The following is a 23,534-nucleotide window of genomic DNA, read 5'->3' as shown; positions in this document are numbered from 1 at the left end:
CCTGTGTAGAACTGCCCCCTTGTTTTAGGCATTATGGGGGCCGTGAAGGTCACACTCCCAAGCTATGTGCCATCATACTCTTAGATGGAAATACACATTAATGTTTATTTGACTGTAAGCTGTTTATGGTCGGCTATTCAGCTCCCCCTAGTGGTGGCTGTAGGCAGCAAGAATGTTAGCATTTAAAATGGTTTTCCAGAAATGAAATATTGAATAATGGCCTATCGTTAAAATAGTTCATCAATACCAGACTGGTGGGGGTCTAACTCTCCTAATCCCCAGCAAGGGTGAGCACTGTGGCCTCTTCATTGCATACCAGGCACGCACAGCGCTGCATATTATATTGTGGCAGTGTTTGGTATTGCAACTCAACCACATTCACTTGAATAGGACTGAGCTGTACAAAGGCCACGCAACCGATGGATGTAACGTCACAGGTTGCAGAATCGTCCGCAGCAGATCAGCGAGAGGAGAAACCAGTATAATAAGGCTTGATAAATTCTAATGATAAAATCATAAAAAAAGGAGCTTTGACCACTATAAAATGTAACAGTCCTGGACCTGTTCAGATTAAATTAAATTAAACAGTTGTGCACATGTCAAGCATGCTGGGAGTTGTAGTTTTGCAACAGCTGGAGAATATCAGGGATCTAGAGCCTCCTGCTTCGTGAATATAATACCAGTTCATTTCCAGTGGATACTGGAGGCCGACGTCTCTGCTTATCTCATTCCTATGCCTGGTATAAGCAGCGTGCCACCTGAAGGCCCAGGACTGCATCTGACAGCTTGGCTTAACACATGGATTACACAGTCCCCTATAGGATAATTAATTCTAATAGAACTGAACAGGAGGGATTTCACAGCCAATGCCAACCAAGGTCAAAATCATTAAAGGCGCGTTTTATTAACACAATTCCCTCTGCTATACCGAGGAAGACACTATGCTAAATATTACAAAATAACAGCCTGATTTCATGGAGGCCATCCCCAAACTTCGGAAGGTCACCTTCCATAGACTCCTGTAGACAGATCTATCCGAGAGGGAAATGTAGGAGGCATAGACATCAGACATCCATTTGCTATGTATTTTCTCACTGATCCCACTTTATCCTGTTTTTATTTGAAAGGCATCATCAGGAACTGTCATCACAGGATAGGTCATCGATATCTGATCAGTGGGGGGGTCCGACTCCTGGTGCTACCACCGATCAGCCGTTGGAAGGGGCCATGGTGCTAGGATGAGGGCTGAGACATCTTTCTGGGGCGGTGACGTCACAACCATTCTGCAGCTCAATTGAACGGGATTGAGCTGCAGTACCAATCACAGCCATTATACGACGTATGGCGCCGCGCTTGGTATACTATGAAGAGGCCGCAGCACTCGTCCTCCTTAACCCGTTCATGACCGGGCCCAAAAAAGGTCTGAATGTCCAGGTAACTTTTTGCGATTTCGTGCACGTGATGGTTTAGTGACCCTAGCTTTTTTATTTGTTTGACTACTACCAAAATTTTTTTTGCAATTTTTAACATAACCTATAACATGTATAGATTTGAACGAACGGGGCAACTACGGTGATGGTTTCTGTTAGCGACTGCATTTTCATTTTTATTTTTATTTTCTATTTTTTTTATTTGTATTTTTTATTTTATTTTTACTTATATTTTAATTTATTTTTGGCACATAATATGTCCCTCAGGAGGTCATGAAAAGACCTCTGGAAGACACTGGCTTTTTTTTTACTTTTTCACTGTTTCCACTGTAATTGGGGCATCCACAGGAGCCCCAGTTATAGGGGAAATCAGCCCCCTGTGGGGGCATAACACCCAGGCAGAGCAGCTCTGCTCCTGCCCTGAGACACCCGGTGGTCACATGACCGCAAGGACTTAGGCTGGGTTCACACCTGAGCGTATTCGATAAGCGCTTTTTACAGGCGTTTTTATTGGGCGTTTGTATCGGGCGTTTTTAATGGGCGGAAACAAGCAAACGCCCATTTAGGCGCGTTCCCGCTGAAGTCTATGGGCGGGAACGCGCGACAATACGCCCCAAAGAAGCTCCTGTACTTCTTGGGGCGTAGGGCGTTTTACAGCGCGTTCGTACGCACTGTAAAACGCTCAGGTGTGAACCATGCCCATAGGGAAACATTGTTTTTTGAATGTTGAGCGTTTTACAGTGCGTAAGAACGCGCTGTAAAACGCTCAGGTGTGAACCCAGCCTAAGGCCTCTTTCACACGGGCGTGTCCGGATTAGGTCCGGATGCGATCCGGTGCATTGCGGCAAACCCGCGCGAGTAGGAATGCAATTGCAGTCAGTTTTGACTGCAATTTCGTTCCGATGTTCAGTTTTTATCGTGCGTGTGCAATGTGTTTTGCACGCGCGTGATAAAAAACAGACTGTGGTACCCAGACCCGAACTTCTTCACAGAAGTTCAGGTTTGGGTTAGTTGTAGTGTAGATTGTATTATTTCCCCTTATAACATGGTTATAAGGGAAAATAATAGCATTCTGAATACAGAATGCATCGTACAATAGCGCTGGAGGGGTTAAAAAAAAATAAAAAAAAATTAAACTCACCTTAATCCACTTGTTCGCGCAGCCGGCATCTCTTCTGTCTTTAACTGTGAGCAATAGGACCTTTGATGACCATGGTGATGGATCATGTGATGAGCGTAGTGACGTCATCAAAGGTCCTATTGCTCACAGTTAAAGACAGAAGGAGATGCCGGCTGCGCGAACAAGTGGATTAAGGTGAGTTTAAATTTTTTTATTTTTTTTTTAACCCCTCCAGCGCTGTATTCAGAATGCTATTATTTTCCCTTATAACCATGTTATAAGGGGAAATAATAATGATCGGGTCCCCATCCCGATCGTCTCCTAGCAACCGTGCGTGAAAATCGCACCGCATCCGCACTTGCTTGCGGATGCTTGCGATTTTCACGCAACCCCATTTATTTCTATGGGGCCTGCGTTACGTAAAAAACGCACAAAGAGGAGCATGCTGCGATTTTCACTCAACGCACAAGTGATGCGTGAAAATCACCGCTCATGTGCACAGCCCCATAGAAATGAATGGGTCAGGATTCAGTGCGGGTGCATCGCATCCGCGCAGAATACTCGCCCGTATGAAAGGGGCCTAACAGTGGAAGCGGCTCTGCCTCCTCCTGCTCTCTCCTCCTGCGCTTGTGCAGCGCTCTCCTCCCGGCACAGGAGAAGGCAGAACCGGTAATAAACCGCTCCTGTCTTCTCCTCAGGGTCCCCGCTGTGTCTCACAGCCAGGACCCGACCTGATCCTGCTAGATTGGAGAAGCTTTAATCCAAACACTGCCTGAACGTTTATATATATGTGCTGTCTGCACGGGGCATGTGCAGATAGGACGTATATACCCAGTGGGCAGTTGGGAAGGGGTTAAAAGAGCTAATCAGCAGGGGTGCTGGGTGCTGGGTGCTGGACTCCGGCAGAAATGAGCTTAAAACCTCTTTAAGATGACCATACATTTTAGATAGCAGCCAGCCGACAGCTACTGTATCTCTCTCAGATCCGCCATGCATGTGTTCAGAAAGGGAAGAGACGAGTAGGCCGCTTCCAGACTCCTCTGATGGTGACCTGTCTCCTTAAGGACAAAAGGATCAGGCATGTTGAAATCTTACTGATCATTCTTTCTTTTTCCGAACATTTGCCTTCAGGGGAGAGTCAGGAGGCCCCAAAGAAACAAGTAGGTTCAAGTGACATTACAGTATTGCATATGGTCAGCCATGGGCTTTTGGTTTATCCCTTTACCATGCTTTATACTGCAGGTCTGCTTTTTCAGATTTGTATAAAAAGATTTGTATTAAAAAATATGCCAACTAAAATAATGTTCTTAGTAAGGGTTGTAAACTTTAAATGGGCTTGATACATACACAAATAGATAATATATAGATAAGCAGATACATAGAATATGAACAGAAACAGATGAGATAGATAGATGGATAAAATAGATAGATAGACAGATAATAGATGGATAGATAGATAGATAGATAGATAGATAGATAGATAGATAGATAGATAGATAGATAGATAGACAGATAGATTCTGAAGCATCTATTCTTATGACTCTATGTTGTGCCATGTCTTCTATTATTCCTTCCAGAAGCTTATGAATGAATTGCCAGCAGTCTACAGTCATGTGAAAAAATTAGGACACCCTTTGAAAGCATGTGGTTTTTTGTAACATTTTTAATAAATGGTTATTTCATCTCCGTTTCAACAATACAGAGAGATTAAAGTAATCCAACTAAACAAAGAAAACTGAAGAAAAGTCTTTTCAAGATCTTCTGTAAATGTCATTCTACAAAAATGCCTATTCTAACTGAGGAAAAAGATAGGACACCCTCACATGTATTCCCTCTTAAATTGGCTCAGATCTCACACAGGTATATCACACCAGGTGCACATAATTAGTAGATCGTTACTCTGCATGTTGAATGAGGCTTGCCCTATTTAAACCTCAGACATTTAGTTTGGTGTGCTCCTGACTGTTGAAGTGAGAGTGAGCACCATGGTGAGAGCAAAAGAGCTGTCAGAGGACTTCAGAAAAAAAGATTGTAGCAGCCTATGAGTCTGGGAAGGGATTTAAAAAGATCTCAAAAGATTTTGAAATCAGCCATTCCACTGTCCGGAAGATAGTCTACAAGTGGAGGGCTTTCAAAACAACTGCCAACATGCCCAGGACTGGTCGCCCCAGCAAGTTCACCCCAAGAGCAGACCGCAAGATGCTAAAAGAGGTATCCAAAAACCCTAAAGTGTCATCTCGAGAACTACAGCAGGCTCTGGCTACTGTTGATGTAGAAGTACATGCCTCTACAATCAGAAAGAGACTGTACAAGTTTAACTTGCATGGGAGGTGTGCAAGGAGGAAACCTTTGCTTTCCAAGAGAAACATCGAGGCCAGACTGACATTTGCCAGCGATAAAGTTGACAAAGACCAGGACTTCTGGAATAATGTTCTTTGGACAGATGAGTCCAAAATTGAATTATTTGGACACAACAGCAGAGGACATGTTTGGCGTAAACCAAACACAGCATTCCAAGAAAAGAACCTCATACCAACTGTGAAGCATGGAGGTGGAAGTGTCATGGTTTGGGGCTGCTTTGCTGCAGCAGGACCTGGTCAGCTCACCATCATAGAATCCACGATGAATTCTACTGTGTATCAGAAGGTGCTTGAAGAACATGTGAGACCATCAGTTAGAAAATTAAAGCTGAAGCGGAACTGGACCATGCAACATGACAATGACCCAAAACATACTAGTAAATCAACCAAAGATTGGCTGAAAAAGAAGAAATGGAGAGTCCTGGAATGGCCAAGTCAAAGTCCAGATTTGAATCCCATTGAGATGCTGTGGGGTGACTTGAAAAGGGCTGTACGTGCAAGAAACCCCTCAAACATCTCACAGCTGAAAAAGTTCTGCATTGAGGAGTGGGGTAAAATTTCCTCAGACCGATGTCGAAGACTGGTAGATGGCTACAAGAACCGTCTCACTGCAGTTATTTCAGCCAAAGGAGGTAGCACTCGCTATTAGGGGCAAGGGTGTCCTATCTTTTTCCTCAGTTAGAATAGGCATTTTTGTAGAATGACATTTACAGAAGATCTTGAAAAGACTTTTCTTCAGTTTTCTTTGTTTAGTCGGATTACTTTAATCTCTCTGTATTGTTGAAACGGAGATGAAATAACCATTTATTAAAAATGTTACAAAAAACCACATGCTTTCAAAGGGTGTCCTAATTTTTTCACAAGACTGTAGCTGGGTGTTACCAGTTGGGGGGGGGGGGTCCCTGTACAGTCTGACACTATCCGATCGGAGCTACCTGTGCCAGACTGGGCACGGACACACCCACACTGGTAACCCCCACTAGGAGCTTTATAAAAGACTGCTGGAAATTCATTTATAAAATTCTAGAGGGATGACAAAACATAGTCATGAGAATAGATGCTCCAGAATTGTTATTACATGGAGAATACAAGACAGACAGGTCAGGAGGGTGACAGCTCATCTTTAAAGGGGTTTCCCCATGATTACAGATTAGATGTGTGATTAGATCACACATCATTTCAGAATTGAATTTTCTTTAAAAAAAATATATATATATTATCCTGTGTAGATATTGCTGTTACATACTTGTGGCGCTCCCTGCTGTTCTTTTGACTCCCACTGAGAATGTCCAGCACCGTAAGAAGAAGCCACTTCCAAATGGTGGGACCAATAACTGAGCATGTGTGACCACTAGAGTCGAGCGGACACCTGGATGTTTGGGTTCGACGGGTTCGGCCGAATTTCACAAAAAAGTTTGAGTTCAGGACCCGAACTTGACCCCGAACCCGAATCTCATTGAAGTCAATGGGGACCCGAACTTTTGAGCACTAAAATGGCTGTAAGAATTTCATGGAGAAGGCTAGAGGGCTGCAAATAGCATCAAAATGTGGTTAAGAGCATGGCAACTGTTCTGCAAACAAATGTGGATAGGGAAATGACTTTAAATAACATAAAATAAAAAATAATAATCTTGATCTAGGAGGACAAGGTCCATATGGAGTAGGAGGTTGAGGAGGCGGTGGATGTGGCGGTGTAGGAGGAGGTAGCCTACAATGGTTTTTGGTTTTACATTTATTTTTATTTTTTTAAATTAGGGTACACCCCAAAACATTGGGAAATATAACCTGTGATAACCCCCTCCAGCTAAACACGTTCAGACAATACACCGGCTGCAGGGCAGGACAGCACCTCCAAGGGGTAAAGGGCAAGCTCAGGCCATGTGCCCAATTTGGAGACCCAGAAGTTACAGGGGCTGACCCCCGTCAGTCAGTTTGTGTAGGCTTGTGCAAACTTACTGCCCCACCATGTCGCACGTCCCCGTGATGTTCACAATCCAATTGGAAAACTGCTCTATCAACTTTCGATGTTCTTTTCAGCGCCTACCATGGTGATCACGGGTGGCGGGGAATCAGGGTTCCAGGCCGGAGAGGGAGTGTGAGAAAGAGAGACCACATCCAAGGGAGATCAATAGATGAAATTTAATTGTGATCGAGCGGAAATGTGGGAAAAGTTATTAAAGCAGAAGAATCAAAGGAAAGGAGGGGGCGCGCGGCAATTACCCACTCCCGACTCGGGGAGGTAGTGATGATAAATAACAATACAAGACTCTTAAGATGCCCTGTTATTGGAATGATTAATAAAAAATTATAGGGAATGTCACTGGGGTATTTTGGATTTAGAAACGTTAGACAGGAGAGGTCCTGCTGCCGCTTTGTTGACTCTAGATAACTTCTGCCTGATCGCACGTCCCTGTGACGTCCACCATCCATTTGGATATCTTCTTTATCAACTTTCGATGTTCTTTTCTGTGCCTACCATGTTGATCACGGTTATCGGCGAATCAGGGTTACATGCCGGAGAAGGAGCTTGAGAAAGAGCGACCACATCCAAGGGAGGTGAATGGCTGCAATGGGATGAAGCGGAAATGTGGGACAAGTTATTAAAGGGAGTCTGTCATCAGCATTTCACGTTTGTAACCCTTCCCATAGCTTTCAAGCATGCTTACAGTTAATAAAAACTTTACCTTTAGCATCAATCCTGGACTCATAAAACCGTCAAAAAACATCTTTGTGGCATATGCAAATGAGGGCTCGCAAGTGCCCAGGGGCGGCGTTACGCTCATAGGTGCCCTGCTAGCTCAGCCTTTTCTTCGCTTCCCCCCGCCCCTTCCTTCCCTCCACCCGCCCATCCTTTCCCTCTGACCACCTATCTACTAACTTGTTGTTTCGCCGAGATCCCGTGCCTGCGCAGTCAGTCCGTCAGCCTGCGCATGCGCACTGTGATGCCCATTCCTTGTACGGCTTCAGAGTAATTAATGCGCATGCGCCGTCTTCGCGCAGTTAGCCGGCGCATGCGCAATAGTTACTGTGATGCCGAGTGTAACGCCGCCCCTGGGCATTTGCGAGCCCTCATTTTTGCAGCCTAGGTGCGTAAAGGGGCCAAAAGTCCAACGAGTACCTTTAGGCTTTACAGGGTTGCCCACAATTTAGCCCCGCCCAAAATGCCAGAACAGTAAACACACCCCACAAATGACCCCATTTCGGAAAGTAGACACCCCAAGGTATTTGCTGAGGGGCATATTGAGTCCATGAAAGATTGAACTTTTTGTCACAAGTTAGCGGAAAGGGAGACTTTGTGAGAAAAAACAAAAAAAAATCAATTTCCGCTAACTTGTGCCAAAAAAAAAAAAATTCTATGAACTCGCCATGCCCCTCACGGAATACCTTGGGGTGTCTTCTTTCCAAAATGGGGTCACTTGTGGGGTATTTATACTGCCCTGGCATTTTAGGGGCCCTAAAGCGTGAGAAGAAGTCTGGAATCAAAATGCCTAAAAATGCCCTCCTAAAAGGTACTCATTGGAATTTGGGCCCCTTTGCGCACCTAGGCTGCAAAAAAGTGTCACACATATGGTATCGCCATACTCAGGAGAAGTAGGGCAATGTGTTTTGGGGTGTCTTTTTACATATACCCATGCTGGGTGAGAGAAATATCTCTGTAAAATGACAACTTTGTATAAAAAAATGGGAAAAGTTGTCTTTTACTGAGATATTTATCTCACACAGTATGGGTATATGTAAAAATAAACCCCAAAACACATTGCCCTACTTCTCCTGAGTACGGCGATACCACATGTGTGACACTTTTTTGCAGCCTAGGTGGGCAAAGGGGCCCACATTCCAAAGAGTATCTTTACAATTTCACAGGGCATTTTTTACGCATTTGGATTCCAGACTTCTTCTCACGCTTTAGGGCCCCTAAAATGCCAGGGCAGTATAAATACCCCACAAGTGACCCCATTTTGGAAAGAAGACACCCCAAGGTATTCCGTGAGGGGTATGATGAGTTCATGTAAAATTTAATTTTTTGTCACAAGTTAGTGGAATATGAGACTTTGTAAGAAAAATAATAATAATAATAATCATTTTCCGCTAACTTGTGCCAAAAAACATAATATTCTAGGAACTCTCCATGTCCCTCACAGAATACCTTGGGGTGTCTTCTTTCCAAAATGGGGTCACTTGTGGGGTATTTATACTGCCCTGGCATTTTAGGGGACCTAAAGCGTGAGAAGTAGTTTGGAATCCAAATGCGTAAAAAATGCCCTGTGAAATCATAAAGATACTCTTTGGAATTTGGGCCCCTTTGCGCACCTAGGCTGGAGAAAAGGGTCACACATGTGGTATTGCCGTACTCAGGAGAAGTAGGGCAATGTGTTTTGGGGTGTCTTTTGACATATACCCATGCTGGGTGAGAGAAATATCTCTCTAAAATGACAACTTTGTATAAAAAAAAAATGGGAAAAGTTGTCTTTCACAGAGATATTTATCTCACCCAGCATGGGTATATGTAAAAAGACACCCCAAAACACATTGCCCTACTTCTCCTGAGTACGGCGATACCACATGTGTGACACTTTTTTGCAGCCTAGGTGCGCAAAGGGGCCCAAATTCCAAAGAGTATCTTTACGATTTCACAGGGCATTTATTACGCATTTGGATTCCAAACTACTTCTCACGCTTTAGGTCCCCTAAAATGCCAGGGCAGTATAAATACCCCACAAGTGACCCCATTTTGGAAAGAAGACACCCCAAGGTATTCCGTGAGGGGTATGGTGAGTTCATGTAAAATTTTATTTTTTGTCACAAGTTAGTGGAATATGAGACTTTGTAAGAAAAATAATAATAATGATAATAATAATAATTTTCCGCTAACTTGTGCCAAAAAACATAATATTCTAGGAACTCGCCATGTCCCTCACAGAATACCTTGGGGTGTTTTCTTTCCAAAATGGGGTCACTTGTGGGGTATTTATACTGCCCTGGCATTTTAGGGGACCTAAAGCGTGAGAAGTAGTTTGGAATCCAAATGCGTAAAAAATGCCCTGTGAAATCATAAAGATACTCTTTGGAATTTGGGCCCCTTTGCGCACCTAGGCTGCAGAAAAGGGTCACACATGTGGTATTGCCGTACTCAGGAGAAGTAGGGCAATGTGTTTTGGGGTGTCTTTTGACATATACCCATGCTGAGTGAGAGAAATATCTCTCTAAAATGACAACTTTGTATAAAAAAAAATGGGAAAAGTTGTCTTTTACAGAGATATTTATCTCACCCAGCATGGGTATATGTAAAAAGACACCCCAAAACACATTGCCCTACTTCTCCTGAGTACGGCGATACCACATGTGTGACACTTTTTTGCAGCCTAGGTGCGCAAAGGGGCCCAAATTCCAAAGAGTATCTTTACGATTTCACAGGGCATTTTTTACGCATTTGGATTCCAAACTACTTCTCACGCTTTAGGCACGCCTGGAAAAATTGTGGCGGCTGGGCACGACGTACTGTGGGACAGCCACCGCCATAAGGTTTTTAAAACTCTCTGTCTCCACCAGACGGAATGACAGCATTTTGAAATGCTGGCATTCAGGGCCAGGTATTGCGGGTGGGTAAGGGGGTACTTTCTCTTCCGCTCCAGTGTTTGGGAGATGGAGAGCTTAACTCTTCCGTGAGACATTGTGGAGATGCTTGGTGACCCAGTGTCACGGATGATGTTGCAGATAGCTGGAAGGTATGGATAAACATCCGACTGGCTTGATCCCAAAATAAGGAGCATAATGGTGACCCCAGTAAAACCCTAAGAGCTCACCCTGACTGCTAAGCCCATACAGAGGTAGACGATTGCATGGCCTCGTACCTAGACTGTGTGACACCTGAAAACCCTATAATAGGGAGGGGACACGACCACCGGCTCCCTGCACTTAATATGGAGGGAGTCAGGGTCACCTAGAATCAAGCCAGCAAGAAAACACAATACATGAAAGGACTTATCTGAACAGGCAGGAACAGAAGTCTCCAGCAGTGAACACCAATCCAGGAAGTAGTAAAAACCGCAAAGTGAGGCAGTATGGGAGGGAATATAAAGGGAGGCAATTAGTGTGAATAGGTGACAGCTGAGAGAAGGAAAGGAGATGACAAAGTGAAACCAAAACAAAGAACATCATGCAAGAGGTACAGAAGAACGTCTGCCAGACCTTCTCAGAGAGCTGGCGGTGACACCCAGATGTGGTGTTGCTGGCAGATCCCCTGTTTGCGGGGTGGCAGGTGGCACTGTCACTCCAGAGGTGGATGAAGAGGCCAAGACTGGGGCAGAAGAGAAAGCAGGAGGAGCCAGAGACCATTCTTGGTTTTTGAGGTGTCTACTCCACTGCAGCTCGTGCTTTGCACTTAAATGCCTTGCCATGCAGGTTGCTCAGGTTGAGAACGTTTATGCCTCGCTTCAGGTTCGGATTGCATAGCATGCAAACCACTCGTGTCTTGTCGTCAGCACATTGTCTGAAGAACTACAACGGCAGGGAACTCCTTGGAGCTGGCTTTGGTGTGCTCGGTCACTTGCTGCGGTGGGCAGTAGCAAGCGTACTGTCTAGAGGATGGCCGCTCTGCTTTTAGCACCCTGCTCCCTCTTCTGCTGTGCTGGTGGCTCTGTGCGACCACCGCCTCTTCCTCCGAACTACACAGGTCACTCGCATGACCTTGATTCCATGTGGGGTCGAGGACCTCATCGTCCTCCACATCATCTTCCACCCAGTCTTCACCCCTGCCCTCCTTGTCAGTCTGCACACTTTCGAAAGCCCCAGCAGTTGGCACCTGTGTTTCGTCATCATCCGAGACGTGCTGCGATGGTCCTCCCATCTTGAAACATAAGTGGTTTGGCATCGGTGCACTCAATCTCTTCCACTTCTGGGGCAGGGCTAGGTGGGCCCTGGGAAACCCTGCTAACAGAGTCATCAAAAAGCAGAAGAGACTGCTGCATGACTTGGGGCTCAGACTGCTTGGCTGATTTGCAAGGGGGTGAGGTGTAAGACTGATGGAAATCGGCTGCAGGTGCCAACTCTGATCTTTCAGCAGGAGACTGGGTGGGAGACAATGTGAAGGAACTGGAGGCACTGTCAGCAACCCAATCTACTATCGCCTGTACTTGTTCTGGCCTCACCATTCGGAGAGCCGCATTAGGCCCGACAAAATACCGCTGCAGGTTCTGTCGCCTACTCGCACCTGAGGAAGGGTTTTCACTTGTGCGTGTAGCTGGCACAGATCGACCACGTCATCTCCCTGCAACAGGAGCTCCACCAGCAGCACCACGACCGGGGCCACGTCCCTTATTTGACGCTCTCCTCATAATAGCAGAATAGAACCACAGTATCTAAAGGGTGTATCTCACACATACAGATGCAGACTAGGCTGCAATTTAATATTTTTGCCCAAAATGGGTGTTTTTCTAATAGCAGAATAGAACCACAGTATATATAGGGTGTATCTCACACATACAGATGCAGACTAGGCTGCAATTTAATATTTTTGCCCAAAATGGGTGTTTTTTTAATAGTAGAATAGAACCACAGTATCTATAGGGTGTATCTCACACATACAGATGCAGACTAGGCTGCAATTTAATATTTTTGCCCAAAATGGGTGTTTTTCTAATAGCAGAATAGAACCACAGTATCTATAGGGTGTATCTCACACGTACAGATGCAAACTAGGCTGTAATTTAATATTTTTGCCCAAAATGGGTGTTTTTCTAATAGCAGAATAGAACCACAGCATCTAAAGGGTGTATCTCACACTTACAGATGCAGACTAGGCATCAATTTAAGATTTTTGCCCAAAATGGGTGTTTTTCTAATAGCAGAATAGAACCACAGTATCTAAAGGGTGTATCTCACAATGATATATGCAGCAAAGGCTGCAAAATTAAGTTTTTGGCCCAAAATGGGTGTTTTTTAATAGCAGAATAGATCTACAGTATCTAAATGGTGTATCTCACACGTACAGATGTAGACTAGGCCGCAATTTAAGATTTTTGCCCAAAATGAGTGTTTTTCTAATAGCAGAATAGAACCACAGTATCTATAGGGTGTATCTCACACGTACAGATGCAGACTAGGCTGCAATTTAAGATTTTTGCCAAAAATGGGTGTTTTTCTAATAGCAGAATAGAACCACAGTATCTATAGGGTGTATCTCACACGTGCAGATGCAGACTAGGCCATAATTTAAGATTTTTGCCCTAAATGTTTTTTTTTTTAATAGCAGAATAGAACAACAGTATGTAAAGGGTGTATCTCACAATGACATATGCAGCAAAGGCTGCAATATTAAGATTTTTGCCCAAAAAGGGTGTTTTTGTACTAACAGAATATGACAGCAGTCTATAACGCTTGAATTTCACACGTGCAGATGCAGCAAGGGCTGTAAAATTGTATATTTTGCCCAAAAAGGGTGTTTTTTAAAACCCAGAAAATTATAGCTGTATTTCTAGTTTAAATTGCACACTGACTAATGCGGCAGAGGCCCCAGATGAAGGTTAATGCCAAGAATTGGTGTTTTTTCAAAGCCAGAAAATTATTGAAGTATTTCAAACTTGTTTTTAACAATCACAGATGCAGCAAAGGCTGCAATATAAAGTATTTTGCTCAAAAAGGTTGTTTTTTTACTAACAGAATATGACAGCTGTATATAACGCTTGAATTTCACACGTGCAGATGCAGCAAGGGATGTAAAATTGTGTATTTTGCCCAAAAAGGGTGTTTTTTAAAACCCAGAAAATTATAGCTGTATTTATAGCTTAGAAGATATAAAAGTTCAGGGCAGCACACCTGGTGAAACAAACAGTAGCAAGGGGTGCCAGCGGTATTGCACCTTACCAAGGTGATAATCAATAAAAAAAATGAATACACCGCAGCACTTCCAGTAGGTGAAAATAGTGGGATCCTTTTATTCACCCGTGCAACGTTTCGGTCCACTTGCTGGGACCATTTTGAAAATGGTCCCAGCAAGTGGACCGAAACTTTGCACATGTGAATAAAAGGATCCCACTATTTTCACCTACTGGAAGTGCTGCGGTGTATTCATTTTTTATGTATTTATAGCTTAAAATGCACACTGACTAATGAAGCAAAGGCCACAAAAGGAGGGTGTTGCAAAAAAATGGGTGTTTTTTTCAAAGCCAGAAAATTATTGAAGTATTTCAAGCTTGTTTTTAACAATAACAGATGCATGAAAAAGGCTGCAATATTAAGTATTTTGCCCAAAAAGGGTGTTATTTTACTAACAGAATATGACAGCAATATATAACGGTTAAATTTCACACGTGCAGATGCAGCAAGGGCTGTAAAATTGTATATTTTGCCCAAAAAGGGTGTTTTTTAAAACCCAGAAAATTATAGCTGTATTTCTAGCTTAAATTGCACACTAACTAATGCTGCAAAGGCTCCAGATGTAGGATATTGCCAAAAAAGCAAGGGCTGTAAATTTGTATATTTTTCCCAAAAAGGGTGTTTTTTTTAAAACCAGATTATTATTGTAGTATTTCAAGCTTGGATTTCAATGTCACAAATGCACATATGCTGTGCTGGTGCACTGAGCTTGCATAAAATGGCCGCCGACGCCCACCTAACTAACAGACGGATAAAAGTTCTTTTTCTCTGTCACTGGGCCCAGGGCAGGGTAAAAAGATTGTGCACTGCACCCACAAAACTAAATCTATGTAGATCGCTGAGTTCAATTGGAGTTCTGATTAAAGTTTCTTTCCTATTCTCTCCCTCACAGCAGCAGCATCCTATCCCTACACTAAGCACAGCAGAGTGACGTGCGGCGCTACGTGACTCCAGCTTATATACTGTAGAGGCTGGGTCACATGCTGCTCTGGGCAATCACAGACATGCCATTAGTAGGCATGGCTGTGATGGCTTCTAAGGGCACACAGTTAAACACTTGTTGATTGGCTGCTCTGCAGCCTTTCAAAAAGCGCCAGGAAATCGCCGAAGACCGAACCTGAACTTTTGCAGAAATGTTCGGGTTCGGGTCCGGGGTCCAAAAATCCTAAAGTTTGGTACGAACCCGAACTTTACAGTTCGGGTTCACTCAACCCTAGTGACCACCTAGACACATTAGGTGGACATTCTGGGAGGGATTCAAATAGACATCAGACGCCATAACAGATATCCAACAGCAATCCCTAAACACAAACAACTTTTTTAAATGATTCCAGTTGAAATATTGTTACATTTTGTGTGATGTAGTAGAGTAAATGAATATTTAATTGTGGGGCAATCCCTTTAACTGCAGGAAAACAACATGAAAGAGAGGAATAAAACATATCAGCTGTAAAGCTTTAGCTATCATCACTACAGGCGCAAATGTAAAAAAAATCTATATTGTATTTCCATTAGCTGTTCAATTATCCATGCTGTATGCAGCAGATCATATTAATTTTCACATCAGCAGAATCTCGGCAGAAGGCTCCTGATAATGTCAGATACATGCAGCACTTCAAATCAATTGAATCCATTGAATTTTTATCATCATTTTTGCAGCAAGACCCGAGGCTACAATCTATTGTGAGCAGGAGATACGGCAGAAAATGCTTCACAGTCAATGGTCCTGAATATGTTAGAGCAAAATACTAATCATGTAATTTCATCCATTCATATTCATAGTTTGGCCTAAATGTAATACAGAGACACTTGTAGTGTTCTTAAAGGGGTAGTGTGCATTTTACAAATCTCTAAATCAGACAACCCTATTAAGAACATTTTTATTGTCAAAAAGTGTCTCTGACTTTAACCCGATCGCTAGGATCCCTATGTGAAGAGACACAGCAGTAAGTGTTCAGTTTCTCTGCAGCGCCACTACAGGCGAAATGAGGCATTACACAAAGGCCACTGAAACCAGTGAGTTGCCTATGCAATACACAGATGTGCTGGGTCCTCCAGATACTCTTTGCAGCAGTTCTCTACTATAGTCAATAGAAGAGAGTCCTAAAATAGGTTGTAATTACCAGGCTTCATTAAAACCATGTGGGACTGCATATTGCAAGGCATTTGGGGGGTACTATCTCTCCTTGGGAAGAGAGAGAACCTTAGTCAGAGTGAGCAGACTTATAGGCCATACATGCTCCTCTGGAATTCTGGGAAGAAAGTGATGCAAGTGAGCTCTGCCTCTAATGCCACCAGATATAAGGCAGCTATCCTATAAGTCAATCTTTGAGGCAGCTATCCTCGGATATTAAATAAGCCAGTGCCTCATCTGCAGACAGCGCCTTAATCTGCGTGAGGAGACATATTGGCCATACATGTGTTCTCTCCCCAAGGAGAGATAGTAACTCCCAAATCCTGACTTAGGTCTCTCATCCAGTTAAGCCAGTAGTCTCTGCTCTTCACTGATGAGGGGCAATCACCCCGAAACAGCTGTCTGCAGATGAGGTGCTGGCTTAGTTACTATCCAAGTCATGTCTCAAGGCCTATTTAAAGGGTTGATTTGCATTGACTTCTAGGATAGCTGCCTTACATCTGGTGGCATTAGACCCAAAGCTTGTTAAGAGCTCATTTGCATCCCTTTCTTTTCAGCACAAACACACAAGCTTCTAACCTGTCTTAGCTACTCTGATGGTAGTACAATAGGGCAATTATATTTAATAAATTCCTCACTCTCTAATCAAAATGAGACGACTCAAATTGTTCTCTTTGGATATTCATGTTGTTAGATCAGTTTGTGTGGAACAACTGTGCCAATCAAAAAATTTGGCTTTGGGCTACTCCTAAGGGTGTTATCAAGGCAGTCTCCTGGTTTTCACTCTTTAATCTCTATACAGAGATCTGGACTTTGCTTCAGCGGAACCTTCAGACCACTACCTCCTGGAGTAGTCTTTGTGTTATTGACAGCTGACCCTCGGCAACGGTCGTGTGCATGAGGCCATAGGCTGAGGTCAGGGTACGCAGAGTACAAGCAATCCAATAAACAGTCCTGGGTTAGGGCAGGTAGTGAAGGGTCAATACAGAGGTTAGGCAGAGGTCAGATCATGCAGGACACTAGCAAGCTAGGAAACCTATTGCTCAGGCACCCTGCCATAGAGAAAGGTATCTTAAAGGGGTTGTGTCATATTCTGCGTTTTTCAAGCACCAGCACCTGGATCTCAATACATTTGTAATTGCACATAATTTAACATTTAGTATAGCCAGTAAGCTATTCAATAAAATTTATCTGTACAGCGCCACCTGCTGTTTGTTGTTTTCCTTATTTTTTCTCACTGAGCTGGTCACACGTGCTCAGTTTAAATCTGCCACACGTGCTCAGTTTAAATCTGCCACCAGCCATATGTTCTTTTAGAAGTGGCAGTTGCAGAGAGCTGCAGCAGAAAGGACCTGCCCTCTGAGCTGTCAAGCATAACCCCTTTACGTACCCAAAAGTGACCAACCATTGGCTGGTGTGGACTATCGTAGGCTCACTGGTCCTTTGAGAGCTGGGATCAGCATGTGCGTGCACCTTATAGTAAGAGGGGTGGGCCTTGTCAGCAAGAAGGAAGCTATGGCCCGCTAGGGAGAAGAAACATACGGCTTCGGCAGCCAGGCCCGCCACAAAGGAGAAGAGGAAGGCTGGTGGGTCCGGCCACAAGTGCAGGAGGAGAAGGGTGAGTGGAGCAGTGTCCGTGCGGGGACAGTGGCGGACACAAGCTGCTGATAAGAATAATAAAAAAATGTATTAATATGAACCTTTTTTGAAATGGAAAATGACAGCAGTGCTAGTATAAAGTAGTCATAAGATCCTAACATGAGATTTTCATTCCAAGCGGAAGAACTAAAGTCATAGAAGGCATTAATATATGTAACCAGATGTTTACTGAGATATACCATAGGATTAGATGTACACCAGATAAACAGAAAGGATTATACGATACTAAACCTTTTCCTATATGAGTATATTGAGGTTATCACGTAGCCATACTGTCTACAGACTCAACAAGCCATTAGTAGTCAAGGGTATAAAGGTGGACCAAAAAAAAGGTTTATACGTCGTCAAATTACATATAGCATAGACCTATAGAGGAGAGGGACATCTTCGCAAACATAAAAAAGATATCCCTTTGCAGCTGCTTCTTGACACAAGAAAATGACTTAATAGGATGGAAGAATTTCCTCTGGCTACTCACAACTAACCCGTACCCTTCAATAACCACACCGACACCATCTTGCTTTGGTGAAAATGACCATGACGGCCAAACTTTATTATTCACACACAATAATAATAACAATAATAATAACAACAGGCACTTTAACACAACCTTCAACGTTATGACCCACTGCACCGTAACAAGGATCCTGGAGAGCAAGCCAAACAAGCGGTATCTTCCTTAACCGTCTCACCTTATACTTCAAGCTTACCCTTGGCCGCACTCACCGACCCAAGGGCACCAAATCCTTGAAGTATACAAGTATCTCCTCCTGTAGGCCTTTTAGCCCAAACAGGAGCCCCATCCTCGGCATTCACAAACATGAGATGCAGGCTCCAACATGTCCCGCATCTCTTAACCATTGTATTGCTCCCCAGGATCCCATATCAATCAGCCACCAGAAGACCACCGGTGACACCTCACCTGTGGACGTCCTGCCACACCTTCAGGGCCGTCTCCAAACCCTCCTGAATACCCAAGGCCCACATGTCAATCCCCACATCATTAAGATGCACTCCATCGGCTTTCAAGAATTGAGGCGACGCCGCCTCCAATTCCCGATGACGCACAACTACACTACCTTGTCTGCGAACAAAACGCCCCACCTCCTTGTTCAATTTCGCCGGAGCCTTGTTAATCCGCTCCACCAACCTGGCAAACCTCCAACTACTTCTCGCCACCACCTCCGACCACACCAACAACAGATCAGGAAAATCCGACAACAAACGCAACACATCCAACTTAATATCCCGGATTACGTCACGGGACCGACGAACCCCCAAATCGTTGCCACCAACATGAAGCACTAAAATGTCGGGCGGCCGATCTAACATGACATTCAAATGAATCTCAGGCAAAACCCGCCCCCAAAGAAGCCCCCTCAAACCAATCCACCTAATCTGCAACTCCTCCGCCGGGAAGCCCAATTGGCGTCCGTTCCGCCTGACGTCCGCTCGCAACGCCCCCAATGAACGTACGAGTGCCCGAATATCCATGCCAAACAAGGCGCCGCCCCTGAAACAAAACAAACAAAATTAAACCACATCCACCAACGCCAAATAATTCACATCACCCCTCGCAACCCCTCCCCCCGCCATTCACAACAGATGAGGCCTAATATAAGATCGAAAACAATCCGACTCCCAGCGCCCGATACGCCGAATAACCTCTTCCCCTAGGCCCCACCTGGCCGCCTCGGTTGCGGCCCCAATCCGAAACGAGTAAGAGGCATACTCCTTAGCGGGCAAACCTGCGGCCAACAAGCACTTCCTGAAAACAGAGAAAAATTGAAAACGAGAAAACCGCAAACCATCCTGATGAATCAGTAATGTACCCACGCCACCGGGCCGCACCTCCAAAAACTCCTCCACACAGCGCACAGGACAAAGCACTGACCCCCCCCCCATCGGCCTCAGCCACAAAACAACACCCTTACCTTCCTGATCAGTCTTAGACCTGCGAATTAAACACTGCAAAACACCATCCACCAGCCCTACGTCTTCCCGTAACAAACCCCCTTCGCCCGTGCGACTCGCTGCCACCAACTCTGATATACGAAATGCTCCGAAAAAGGCTAGTGCAAATGCTTCCCTAAACAGACACACTTCAAATGCTGACACACAAACCGATCCCGCCTCTGTCCACAACATCTGCAACATCGCAAACGAAACCGGCCTACGAGTGTCCCTCCGTATCCCACAACGGCGGTAACCCTTTAATGCCTGCCGCACCATAAAACACCTAGACACATCGGCAATGCCCCGCAGGCGCAACCAGAAGGCGACCGCCGCTACTCTCTTTGACGCCACCGAAAAGGACAAACCCGCAGCATAAAACGTGCCCACCCAAAAAAACAATAACGTCCGAAAATCATCCAACGAGCTACAACCACCCACCTGCTCAATCAAATCCTCCCACAAAGACCACACTGAAGAGTAAGCTGACCACGTACCGCTACTAAGCGACCGCCTAATCAGGTCCGCTGAAACCCCAAGGCCACGCTCCAGAGCCATTGTCAAGCCAAGTGAAACATACAATAAAGTGACTGTGCATATATAGAGACATTGCAGGAAGTAATCAGTGCTAATTTCCTGATTAGTTACACACTGGTGCATATAAAAACTCAGTAAAAAGACTATTCATTCTCATGTGACAATTCATGGTGTAGCAGCCTTCTGACGCTCTCAGGTAAAGTGCATCACATATCCGTGATTATCTTCAATTTCTTAGTGCTTCATGTAAAGTGCAATCGTGCTTCACCCAATAGTGATAGTAGTTAAAACATCCATGGCTCGCTCAATCACAATTCACACCTGTAAGAAAACCGCAGATCACAGGAGTCCATAAGCTTCAGTTACCTTGTGCTCTCGCCGCGCTATATCAAAGATGAAGCATCGCTCCATCTCGGCGTGTCACTCTGCTTACTGCGCCTGCGTTACACCATGAAGGCTGCTACACCATGAATGGATTATGGGAGCAGTAGAGGGTGAGGCCATCTTTTTGAATGTCCCCTCGGTGACCAATCCCAAAAGGGACTATGAAAATGTAACAAAAAAGAACCTTTCGCTTGAACTACATTTACTAACATTGGCACAGTACCATAAGCATAACCGGATCCCAAGGGGGATAAGGACTCGGTTGAAACCTAATATGTTTACGCAAGATGCTGAATTTCGTGCTAAATTTGAAGCTATATCCAATAAATATGCACTTGACATTATTCTCCTTAATATTGAATACCTGCAGAAAGATGTGTCGGCATCTAAAGACAGGATGCAAGACCTTGAAAACTCATTGAGAACCAGTATGACATCAGATGAGTGGGTGGCCTTTTTGCAAAAGCAACAGTCTTTTCTGTCTAAGATGCGTAATGAAGTGGAGGATAAAAAACGTGCAAAATGGTATTGGGACGAACAGGATTACAAGAGCGGACGAGTATATACAGTACAGACCAAAAGTTTGGACACACCTTCTCATTCAAAGAGTTTTCTTTATTTTCATGACTATGAAAATTGTAGATTCATACTAAAGGCATCAAAACTATGAATTAACACATGTGGAATTATATACATAACAAACAAGTGGGAAACAACTGAAAATATGTCATATTCTAGGTTATTCAAAGTAGCCACCTTTTGCTTTGATTACTGCTTTGCATACTCTTGGCATTCTCTTGATGAGCTTCAAGAGGTAGTCCCCTGAAATGGTTTTCACTTCACAGGTGTGCCCTGTCAGGTTTAATAAGTGGGATTTCTTGCCTTATAAATGGGGTTGGGACCATCAGTTGGTTGAGGAGAAGTCAGGTGGATACACAGCTGATAGTCCTACTGAATAGACTGTTAGAATTTGTATTATGTCAAGAAAAAAGAAGCTAAGTAAAGAAAAACGAGTGGCCATCATTACTTTAAGAAATGAAGGTCAGTAAGTCAGCCGAAAAATTGGGAAAACTTTGAAAGTAAGGGCTATTTGACCATGAAGGAGAGTGATGGGGTGCTGCGCCAGATGACCTGGCCTCCACAGTCACTGGACCTGAACCCAATCGAGATGGTTTGGGGTGAGCTGGACCGCAGAGTGAAGGCAAAAGGGCCAACAAGTGCTAAGCATCTCTGGGAACTCCTTCAAGACTGTTGGAAGACCTTTTCAGGGGACTACCTCTTGAAGCTCATCAAGAGAATGCCAAGAGTGTGCAAAGCAGTAATCAAAGCAAAAGGTGGCTACTTTGAAGAACCTAGACTATGACATATTTTCAGTTTTTTCACACTCGTTTGTTATGTATATAATTCCACATGTGTTAATTCATAGTTTTGATGCCTTCATAGTCATGAAAATAAAGAAAACTCTTTGAATGAGAAGGTGTGTCCAAACTTTTGGTCTGTACTGTATATGGGAGGAGGCAAAGAATAATGCAAAGACATATCCAAAAAAGACCTATAAGAGGTTTCAGGAATCCAGGAGAGATACAAGGGGTCAGCAGGAGGAAAATGAGCCATCTACCAACAAAAGGGTTGATGTTCCTTTTTTAGGGGAAAGTTGTCCCCCCACGGAAATCGCACAAGGAGGGGAGGATGTCGTCGCCATCGATCCCGGAAGAAACAAGCCACAACGTCCACAGACAAATGACTTCCAAAATGCAGAAAAATAAATAAGTTCACATAACGCGGTGGTAAATACACTCACCTAAAGAATTATTAGGAACACTATACTAATACGGTGTTGGACCCCCTTTTGCCTTCAGAACTGCCTTAATTCTACGTGGCATTGATTCAACAAGGTGCTGATGGCATTCTTTAGAAATGTTGGCCCATATTGATAGGATAGCATCTTGCAGTTGATGGAGATTTGAGGGATGCACATCCAGGGCACGAAGCTTCCGTTCCACCACATCCCAAAGATGCTCTATTGGGTTGAGATCTGGTGACTGTGGGGGCCATTTTAGTACAGTGAACTCATTGTCATGTTCAAGAAACCAATTTGAAATGATTCGAGCTTTGTGACATGGTGAATTTGTAGTGTCCCACTAGGTAGGCGTGGGCACTACACAAGGGTCAATTGGTTCACGTGTTACTTCTGCTCGCAAGGGACAGTAATATTATATTTGACTATGCATTTAATGTATTTTTCTATGTGTTTTTACATGCAATGTTTCCCCTGTGTTATGCATAGCAGGCCTATTAGGGTGTAGTTAGGCATCCTAGACACTAGAGGGAGATAGGGAGCCCCTAGTATAAATGTTCAGGCCCAGACAGGGAGGAGTTAGGTCATAGTCAGGAGTCTGTGGAGACAGAAGTGAGAAGGCACCAGCCCGAGATATGCTGAGGGCCTCCTCCTGACATGCAGCTAGATAGTCCTGGTTTCTAGTTGCACTAGGAGGCTAGGAAGAGTACAGCCTGCCTGGAGACCAGTCATCCAGCCAACACAGATGAGATACCCCAGTAGTAGGACAGCACCTCCTGGGAGAAACCTGCAGCCACCTTTCAAATGCAGCAGTGAAGACAGCTAGGAAAAGAAGGTATTGTAACCTTAAGCAAGTGCCAATACTGGAGGAAGGATTTTATACCAATTTTAAGCCAGCACTTAGTCATCCGGGCCTTGGGATCCAGCCAGCTAAAATAGCTGAGGGGATAGAGCAGCATTGCACTGCAAAGTATTAATTGTTTGCCCTCCAAGTATCTTGCAAGATTTAAACCTGCTGTGAAGTAAACCTGCTGTGCATTTTGTATGATAAAGGACTGCATTATATACCACTGCAACTGTATATAAAAAGTTGGACTGTTTCACCAAGTAAAGCAATGTTTGGTTTACCAACTGCGTACTCTATTAATCCTCCTACAAATCGGTGTGCCACCGTTACAGGCACTGGCGTCACGATCCTTAAGGGACCTTACCTAAGGCACTCAAAACACCTACAACATCCAGGGCACCTCACACACCATCAGGCCTGGTCCCTATCTACAGAGTG

The 23,534-nt window shown here is 44.2% G+C and overlaps 1 long non-coding RNA gene across 1 annotated transcript; it reads left to right on the top strand.

Moving 5' to 3' along the window:
* The first annotated feature begins 535 nt into the window (after window positions 1-535).
* Window positions 536-23,272, top strand: LOC120993207. Its single transcript, XR_005777164.1, has 3 exons — window positions 536-546; window positions 6,608-6,613; window positions 23,101-23,272. It is a non-coding gene; the product is annotated as an uncharacterized LOC120993207 (long non-coding RNA).
* The last annotated feature ends 262 nt before the right edge of the window (window positions 23,273-23,534 follow it).

The sequence above is a fragment of the Bufo bufo genome, chromosome 3, assembly GCF_905171765.1.
Source record: "Bufo bufo chromosome 3, aBufBuf1.1, whole genome shotgun sequence".
NCBI lineage: Eukaryota > Metazoa > Chordata > Amphibia > Anura > Bufonidae > Bufo > Bufo bufo.
The sequence above is the reverse complement of the archived record's forward strand: the minus strand, read 5'-3'. Positions and strand labels throughout refer to the sequence as shown.